The following is a 10,406-nucleotide window of genomic DNA, read 5'->3' as shown; positions in this document are numbered from 1 at the left end:
GCAGGGTTAGTGCTGCTGAGGTTTGAGCTGGAGGACAATAACTGAGAAAAGATGGTACATATGACACTGATAGAGCTTGATTCTTGGTGTGAAACAGGTACAGTAACAGAGAGTGTGGGTGGGAAGTATCGGAGAAAAGACAGTGGTAGCGGGAAGGAGAAGTGGAGAGGGTTATTGATTTTCTTCAATATTGCTGTGCATTCCTCTAGATAGCTGAGACTGTACTGAGATGAGTGGAAATCTCAGACCAGGCTGGTCTGGTGTCATGGACTCCTCTGCTGGTCCTGGGAGAAAGAGAATATCCAACACCTTCACCCAGGACCTCCCAGTCTCTGTCACAAAACTGGGACTAGATGTTTCTGGTCTGCCATGTTCAGAGCAACTTCAGAGTACAGTGCTTTTCCACAACAGCCTCTAAAATAGGACGCTGGTCAATTCAAGGATATCCCAGCTTGGCAAGATGTTCCAGGAATGAGCCTGAAATCTGGTGAGAGAGGCACTCTAGGAGTTCAGAAAGTGGTCAACAAGACTCGGTTCAGGTATGGCAAGAAACTCCCATTAGCTTTAGCAATAAAAAACTTCTAAACAACCTGACGTAACTCGTACCTGCCCAAAAAAAAGGCAGATTCTTTCTTCAAGTTCTTCCTACCAAAATAAATGGTCTCACTAATCTTCAACTGTCATCTGTCCATCCATTCCACCAATTTGTCTATATCCTAAGACAAAAATCATAGGAGCAGAAATTAGGCCATTCAGCCCATCAAATTTACTCCACCATTCAGTTATGGCTGATAAGTTTCCTAACCCCATTCTCCTGCTTTCTCCCCGTAACCCTTGATTCCCCTTTCCAATCTCCGTCATGAATATACTCAATGACCTGGCCTCCACAGCCTTCTGTGGCAGTGAATTCCATAGATTCACCATTATCTGGCTGACGAAGTTTCTCCTTATCTCCATTCTAAAAGGTCTTCCCTTTACTCTAAGGCTGTGTCCTCAGCTCCTAGTCTTTCCTTCCACGGAAACACCTTTCCAATATCCACTCTGTCCAAGCCATTCAGTATTCTGTAAGTCTCAATTAGATACCCCCTCATCCTTCTAAACTCCATTGAGTATAAACCCAGAGACCTCAAACGTTCCTCATATGTTAAGCTTTTCATTCCTGGGACCATTCTTGTGAAAGTTCTCTGAACACGCTCCAAGGCCAGTACACCTTCTCAAGAAATGGGGCCCAAAGCTGTGCACAATACTCCAAATGTGGCCTGGCCAGAGCCTTATAGAGCCTTGGAAATTCATCCCTGCTTTTATATTCAAGTCCTCTCAAATTAAATGCCATAATTTGCCTTCCTAACTACTGACTCAACCTGCAGGTTTACCTTGAGAGAATCCTGGACTAGAACTTCCTAGTCTCTTTGCACTTCAGACTTCAGAATGTTTCCCCATTTAGAAAATAGTCCATGCCTCTATTCTTCCTACCAAAGTGCATGACCTCACTTTCCCACATTGTACTCCATCTGCCACTTCTTTGGCCACAATCCTAACCAGTCCAAATCCTTCTGCAGCCTCCCTGCCTCCTGAATGCCACCTATCCCTCTACCAATCTTTGTGTATTCTGTAAACTTAGCCAGAATTCCCTCAGTATCTTCATCTAGATCGTTAATGTTTAAAGTGAGAAGTTGCGGTCCCAACACAGCCTTGCGGAACACCACTTGTCACTGGCTGCCATCCTGAGGACCCTTTTATCCCCACTCTCTGCTTTCTACCAGACAGCCAAGCTTCTATCCATGCCAGCACCTTGCCTCTGACACCATGGGCCCTTATCTTACTCAGTAGCCACCTGTGTGCATCTTGTCAAAGGCCTTCTTGAAGTCCAGGTAGATAACATCCAATGGTTTTCCTTGGTCTAATCTGCTTGTTACTTCCTTAAAGAATTCCAGCAGATTTGTCACGTATGACCTCCCCTTGGTCAAACCATGCTGACTCTGCCCTATTTTACCATAACCCTCCAAGTATCAGAAACTTCATTCTTCATAATGTATTCCAGGATCTTATCCACGACTGAGGTTAGGTTAATCAGTCTATAATTTTCTATCTTCTGGCTTTGTTATGTTAGCAATTTTCCAGTCCTCTGGGACCCTCCGTGATTCTTGTGATTCCTGAAAGATTACCACTAACGTATCCACTACCTCTTCAGCTTAGCACTCGGAGGTGTAATTTATTTGGTCCAGGTGGTTTATCTACCCTCAGTTTTTCTAGCACCGTCTCCTTGGTGATGGCCACCATACCCTGCTCTGCCCCCTCACTCTGTTGATTTTTTTGGGAAATTACTCGTGTCTTCCACTGAGAAGACTGATGCGAAGTAATTATCCAGTTCCTCCGCCATTTCTTTGTTCCCCACTACTACCTCTCCTACATTATTTTCCAGCTGCCCATTGTCCATTTTTGCCTCTCTTTTGCCCTTTATATATCTGAAGAAACTTTTCTAGTCTTCCTTCACATTACTGGCTAGCTTACCCTCATATTTAATCTTCTCCCCACTCATATCTTTTTTTGTTGCCCTCTGTTGGTTTTTAGGAGAAAGTGAAGACTGCAGATGCTGGAGATCAGAGCTGAAAATGTGTTGCTAGAAAAGCGCAGAAGGTCAGGCAGCATCCAAGAAGTAGGAGAGTCGACGTTTCGTGCATGAGCCCTTCTTCAGGAAAGAGCCCTTCTTCATCTCATTCCTGAAGAAGGGCTCATGCCCGAAACATCGACTCTCCTGTTCCTTGGATGCTGCCTGACCTGCTGCGTTTTTCCAGCAACACATTTTCAGCTCTATTGGTTTTTGTAAGCTTCCCAATCCTATGGTTTCCCACTGCCCTTTGAAACATTTATATGCTTTTTCTCTTGCTTTTATGCTATCCCTGACTGCCCTAGTCAGCCATGGTTGCCTCATCCTCTCTGTACCCTGCCTCGTTTTCCTCCAGATGAATCTCTACTGTGTCTCCTGAATTACTCCCAGAAACTCCTGCCACTGCTGTTCCACTGTCTTTCCTGTTAGGCTCCTTCCCCACTCATTTTTATCCAGTTCTTCCCTCATGCTTCTGTAGTTGCCTTTATTCAGCTGAAATACCATTACCTCTGATTCCAACTTCTCGCTCTCAAATTGCACAGTAAATTCAATCATATTATGATCACTGCTTCCCGAGGGTTCCTTCACCCCGGAAGCTCACTTATCAAGTCTGCCTCATTGCACAACACTAAATCCATCATTGCCTAGTGGCTCCATCACAAGCTGCTCCAAAAAAGCCATCTCATAGACATTCCACAAATTCCTTTCCTTGCGAACCATTACCAACCTGATTTTCCCAGTCCACCTCCATATCGAAATCCCCCATGATCATTGTAACTTTGCCTTTCCTTTACATCTTTTCTATCTCCTGGTATATCTTTCTTCCCGACTCCTAACGACTGTTTTGAGGCCTGTACATGACTCCAACTATTTTTAGTTTAGCTTTGTGGTTCTTCAATTCTACCCTCACAGATTCTACACCATGTCACCCTACTTTATTTCTTGCTATTGATATAATTCCATGTCTTACTAATAGGGCAACCCCACCGCCTCTGCCCACTTGTCTAACTTTTCGATAGGATGTATAGCCTTGAATATTCAGCTGCCAATGCTGATCCCCCTGCAGCCACGTCTCCGTGATGCCCACTATGTCATACCTGCCAATTTTAATCTGTGCCACAAACATCTGTTGAAGTTTGCTTTGTTTCCAAGTTTTGCATCATCAGCAAATTTTGAAATTGAATCCTAGTCAACATTTAAAGTTCGAAGTCATCACGATATATCAGAACAATCACATGCCCCAACAGTGACTCCTAGAATTTCACTCCTTCCCCCAGTTCGAAAGATCTCCAGTCATTCTGTTCCCTGTCAATCAGCCAATTCATTATTCATGCTGCCACTGTCACTTTCATTCCATAAGCTCTGATATTATCTTCTGGTCTCCATATCCAATTTAGTTCAAACCCTCCCTGAAAGAATGAGCAAATCCATCTGCAAGAAACTCAGTGCCAGATCAGTTCAGCCTGTACAGATCTTACCTCTTCCAGAATTAGTCCCAATGTCTTAAAGATTGCCCTCACTCCTGTACCACCTTTCCAGCCACACCTTTATTGGCCGTATCCCTCTCTTTCTATACCCACTTGTCTCTGGCTTTGGGAACATTCCTAAGATTACTACTTGCTATCATTTCCAACAAAGTCTTGCTGCAGAAGCACTTTCTTTCTTCAACCATGTTGCTGGTTTTGATGTAGACTGCTGAGTGCTCACCCTCCCCAATCACAGTGCTCTGTAGCCTCTCAGATTGACCCTGGCACTATGGAGCCAACACACCATCCAGCCTTTAATTAGGTAACATCAAAAATGCCCATCTATTCCTCTATGGAATTACCTTGCCCAAGGATCTGAAAGGGGAAAAAGGACAAAAAAGTTCTGAAACAGGGCAAATACAAGCTGCTGGAATTGGCAGTCTGCTATCTCTGCTAAGTTGGCACAAATGAGGGTTGAGAAATACCACAAGAATGTAGTCAGTATCTTAAACAGAATACAGAATGGTGTCATGATGTAGGCACAATGAATTGTGAACGGTCAATATATTGAAGGTGTGTGTGTGTGTGTGTGTATAGAACCATGTAATTGAATAACTGTACCAGCTGGATTAGATAACCCGGTGTAACTGATCAGTGTAATTGTGTACTATCTTCCGTTCCCCTTGCATATGCTCAAATATAGGCATTGAACAAAGTGTCTCAAGTCTTGCCTGATCACTGTGGTTATGGGAGAGAGGAATACCTTTCTGCTTCAGCTTGTTCAGTCTTCCTTATGCTGCCCCGTGCAGCTGGACCCACCCACAGCGCCACAGTGGCTGTAACCCATCACTGTCATCAGTATTCAGAACTGAGTACGGATTGAAAACTCAGGGCACTTTTGAATTTTCTGCTTATTTATATTTAACTAACCATTGGTCAGCTTTATTCTCTCTCAGTTGAAAATGTGTTGCTGGTTAAAGTACAGCAGGTCAGGCAGCATCCAAGGAATAGGAAATTCGACGTTTCGGGCATAAGCCTTTCATCAGGAATTTATTCTCTCTCACTACATTTCAGCTGTCTGGTGATCACACCCATGTAAGTGCTATCCATGTGGCTCTCAGTCTCAAGGATGCACTGTAGGGATGCCAGTTGTTGCTCAAGTTCTGAAACCAAGACCTCAAGCTGCTATAACTGGTGTCACTTCTGTACAAATGGTTGGCTGGGACACAGGCAGTGTCCTGGATTTCTCACTCCAAAGGTTTGAGCAAACATGCCTTTCTGTGATTTATTAATTAATAACTTGTTATTGCTAATAAACCTTACTAATGCTAATAAAACAAACTTATCCAAAAAGGTGATTCTTCATCAGCTATTAATGTAGATGGTAAATATTTGAGCCCCAGCATTTTTCGCTGTGGTACACTACTGGTTGCACTTTGACAGTTTGAAAATGACCCATTGATCATGACTCCCCTCCTATTATTTAGCCGGACCTTATTTTCAAGTATGCACCCAACACCATGACTTTTTATTTTGATGTTCCACCTTCTCAAAAACCTTTTAAAAAACCAAGTACACTCTTCATCCGACTTGCTTCTTAAATTCTCAAACATCTCAAATATTAATCAAACATTATTTCCTTTAAAGATAAGTCTGTCTAAATGCCCATGGTTGTTAAATGTCCTGCAACTATTCCCTTAATAATGGATTCCAGCATTTTCCCACTGACTGATGTTAGAATAACCAGCTTAGTTTCCTGTTTTCCATCTCCCTCTTTTCTTGATGAGAGATGTTACATTTGTGGTTTCTAATATACCGGTATTTCTTCCAGAATTAAGGCAATGCATATCGTGCATTGCCACTTCTTTAAAGAGCGAAGGATACTCGTCACCCGCCCCAGAAAACCTATCAGTTGCTAGTCCATTAGACCATGATTGTTTTAAATTTGTCACTGTCAATTGTCCTCAGGATTTCACCTAATCTTAGAGTAATAGCGATGTTTACCATGGAAACACTCCCTTTGGTCAAACTTGTTCATGCTGACTAGATATCCTTAATTAATCTAGTCCCATTTGCCAGCTCTTAGCCCATATTCCTCTAAACCCTTCCTATTCATATACCCATCCAGATGCCTTTTTAATGTTGTAATTGTACTAGCCTCCACCACTTACTCTGGCAGCTTATTCCATACATGCACCACTCTCTACGTGAAAATGTTTCCCCTTAAATCTTTCCCTTCTCACCCTTAGCCTATGCCCTCTAGTTCTGGACTCCCCCAATCCAGGGAAATGACATCTATTTACACTATCCATGCCCCTCAGGATTTTATAAACTGCTATAGGGTCACCCCTCAGCCTCCAATGTTCCAAGAAAAACTGCCCCAACCGAATCTGCCTCTCCCTACACTCGAACCTTCCAACCCTGGCAACATTCTTGTAATTTTTTTTTGAAACCTTCCAAGTTTCACACCCTTCCTATAGAAGGGAGACCAGACGTGCTTACAATATTCCAAAATTGGCCTGACCAATGTCTCTACAGCTGCAACATGTCTTCCCACTTCCTAAACTCAATACTCTGACCAATAAAGTCAAGCATATCAAAAGCCTTCTTCACTATCCTATCTATCTGAGACTCCACTTTTAAGGAGTATGAACCTGCACTCCAAGGTCTCTTTGTTCAGCAATACTCCCTAGGACCTTACCATTAAGAGTGTAAGTCCTGCCCTGATTTTCCTTTCAATCGCACCTCACATTTACCTAAATTAAACTTCATCTACCACTATTTCAGGATTTATTTTTTGTTGTTTTGCAATTTTCTACTGTGAAGCTGGATTCAAGATTCAGGTCCAAAATTTCAAAAAGAAAACCAATAAAACATTCAGAAAGAAACCTTTATCCAAAGAAAAATGGAAATTTTGAACTCACGACTACAGGGAATGATTGAAGTGAATTACATAGATACATTTAAAGGGAATCCAGAAAAAGATGCGATGGAAAAGAGAATATTAAGATGATATTAACGTTGGATTCAAACGAATAATATTATGAGGAGACTCAATGGACCATAAACACCAACACAAAACAATTGGGTCAAATTGCTTGTTTATATTCCCTGTGTCCTATGTAATTCTGTGGAAACATTTATTTTGTTCACAAATGGGATGCATGTGTTACTGGTAAAAAATGAGGTCTGCAGATGCTGGAGATCACAGCTGAAAATGTGTTGCTGGTTAAAGCACAGCAGGTTAGGCAGCATCCAAGGAGCAGGAAATTCGATGTTTCGGGCATAAGCCCTTCATCAGGAATCATGATGATTCCTGATGAAGGGCTTATGCCCGAAATGTCGAATTTCCTGCTCCTTGGATGCTGCCTAACCTGCTGTGCTTTAACCAGCAACACATTTTCAGCTTGCATGTGTTACTGGCTGGTACAGAAACTAGTTGCCCTTGAGAAGGTAATGGGGGTCCATTTAGGGAGGGAGTTCAATGATTTTGACCCAACCACACTGTAGGAGAGATTGATATATTTTCAAATCAGGATCTCGAACAATGTAGAAGCTACAGCTAAGAAGGGCGGGTCTGCAGTTGGCCGGACACTCTCAGTTCTCTAGCTGCAAATGGCTGGAGGGTCCAGGCCAAAAGGGTCCATGGCAGAGAAGGCTCCTTCCAGCCCATCTGCAGATGCAGCGTCTGCATTTGGACAAAATGAGATGTTGGGATAAAAATGTTCTGAGGTAACATCAGTGACAAATCATTGTCAAATCGTGGCTACCACAACAGTGTTAAGCAGCCACTTCATATGTCCAAGGGAAGACAGAAATTATGTTGATTGTTCATATCTGAGAAGCATCCTGGCTGGCAGCAGTCCTGAAAAAGGGTTACACCTGAAACGTCAACTTCTCCACCTCCTGATGCTGCCTGGCTTACTGTGTTCTTCCAACCTCCTGCCTGTCTGTTACAGCAGATTTGGAGCAGCAATTCTTTAACTCTTTTCTTCATGAATGCAGCCAGGATTAAGAATTTTAACAGGATCACTGAGGCCAAAGATAACCTGAGATGCTTGTAAAAGGTTCTTATCTTCACTCATATTTCATATACAGTAAACTCTGTGTGTGACTGTGCAATCATCCAGGAGCACACATTGAGTCAAGGATAAATGATTACCGTTTCAATTACCATTCAAACTCAGCCTCACATTACAAATACATACTCCACAGAAAAAAAATTAATTAAATGTATTCTGCCCACTGTGACTATGTGGCAGCCATTTTTCATCCTTATTGCATAACTGAGATTTGGTCAGAAATGGCGCACTATCCAGGTTGCACTCCTGTGAGTGAATTACAGGTTCTGCCTGAGAGTCAAGGCTACCCCCTCCTACTATTGACTGAGTGCAGCAGTAACTCCTTACTGACATGGATTCCCCCTTCATTTCATTAAGAACTAATCCACTTAGATGTTTAGAATGGCCATTTGATTTAATTACATTCAATGTGTTTGCCACATAAGCTGTTTGAATAGGGTGTAGGTGTGACATTGAACTAGCATAGAGCAACAGAATCTGTCTCGTTACACATATAACATTATGAAGATTAGAATACTTACAGTGTGGAAACAGGCCATTTGTTACAAAAACGTCCACACCGACCCGCCGAAGCGCAACCCACCCAAACCCATTCCTCGGCATTTACCCCTTCACCTAACAGGACGGACAATTTAGCATGGCCAATTCACCTAACCATATTTTTTGGATTTTGGGAGGAAACCGGAGCACCCAGAGGAAACCCACGCAGACACGGGGAGAATGGGCAAACTCCACACACAGAGTCGCCTGAGGTCGGAATTGAACCCGGGTCTCTGGCGCTGTGAGGCAGCAGTGCTAACCACTGTACCACCATGCCACCCACTATGTGAATGGATAAGATAGAGGCGGGGGGGGGGGGGTTGTTTCCAATGGTAGGTGAAACTAGAACTAGGGGGCATAACCTCAAAATAAGGGATAACAGATTGAGGACTGAGTTGAGGAGGCATTTCTTCACCGAAAGGATTGTGAATCTGTGGAATCCCCTGTCCAGTGAAGCAGTTGACGCTACCTTGTTGAATGTTTTTAAGGCAAGGATAGATGTTTGAAGAATAAAGGAATTAAGGGTTCTGGTTAGCTGGTGGGTACGTGGAGTTGAGTCCATTAAAGGATCACCATGATCTTATTGAATGGTAGAGCAGGATCGAAGGGCCTACTCCTCTCCTATTTGTTACATTCTTATGACTGTTCAGTGCTGGCAACCATAGTTCTGTCTGGACTAAGAAACAAGCTTAGGCAGAGATGCTGTGAGCTTGTAAGCTCTCAAAGAATTGACAATGTGCGGAAATGCAAACAGAGATGCTGCGAGTGTCCATGTAAATGTGAATGAGTGACCAATAAGAAAGCAAGCTAAGAGTCATAGGATGCATCCTGCACAGATCCACGAGTAGTGTGTTTGTCCAGGCATACACAGCAACAGGAGCACTGTAACAAATAGTGCCAGGGAATTCCATCATACAAAAGGGAAGTCCTGAAGTGTGGTTTGATTGGCCATCATGACCGGTGTTGTATCAATACCAATTTCTGTGGACAAAGGGTGGTAGCAATGACTGGACGTGAAGATAGAGACCCAGAGAATCAAATCATGAACTCTATCCACCAGTTAACAGCTCTGACTTTCCAAGTCGACTATTGATTTCTGAGTTTTCAGCCATGCATGAGAGAATAACAAACTGCACATAAATGAGACAAGGTTAGCAAATAGGCATATAAATCTATGGAAATAACGTCTTCACCAATAACTAGAGAGAACTTCATCAAGGGGAAAAGTTGGGACTTTTCTTCACATTGGTCAGATTTTTTTCATTCTTATTGTATTCCCCCACAATGCTCATCATTGCCCATGCTGCCCAAGGGTTGGAAAAAATCCATTATTTTTATCTGTTCCCATGACCTCCATGGGCTACTCAGACTCGTAATTTAAACTTTTCTTTGTATCAGTCAACTTGTACATTGTTTTGAGAAGGTAACAAATCACCTTCTTCACAATTACTGGCTTTCTGGGCCATTTTAAAGGCGAATTAAGAGTCAAGCAAAGAAATGGGACTTGAGTCACCTGTAGGCTACAGAGCTTGGGCACAAAGACAAGGCTGACACTTTGTTGTAATTGTTAGGGAGTGCCACACACTGAATTAGCTGTCACTGTTTCGGACATTTTTGAAGCATGTAAAACTGTTTTATCTCAGATGCTGCCAGACCTGCTGAATTTCTCTAGCAACTCCAGTGCTGTTTGTTTCAAATCTCCAGCATCTG

Source organism: Hemiscyllium ocellatum, chromosome 11 (genome assembly GCF_020745735.1).
Source record: "Hemiscyllium ocellatum isolate sHemOce1 chromosome 11, sHemOce1.pat.X.cur, whole genome shotgun sequence".
Classification (NCBI taxonomy): domain Eukaryota; kingdom Metazoa; phylum Chordata; class Chondrichthyes; order Orectolobiformes; family Hemiscylliidae; genus Hemiscyllium; species Hemiscyllium ocellatum.
This window is presented reverse-complemented; position numbering follows the sequence as displayed.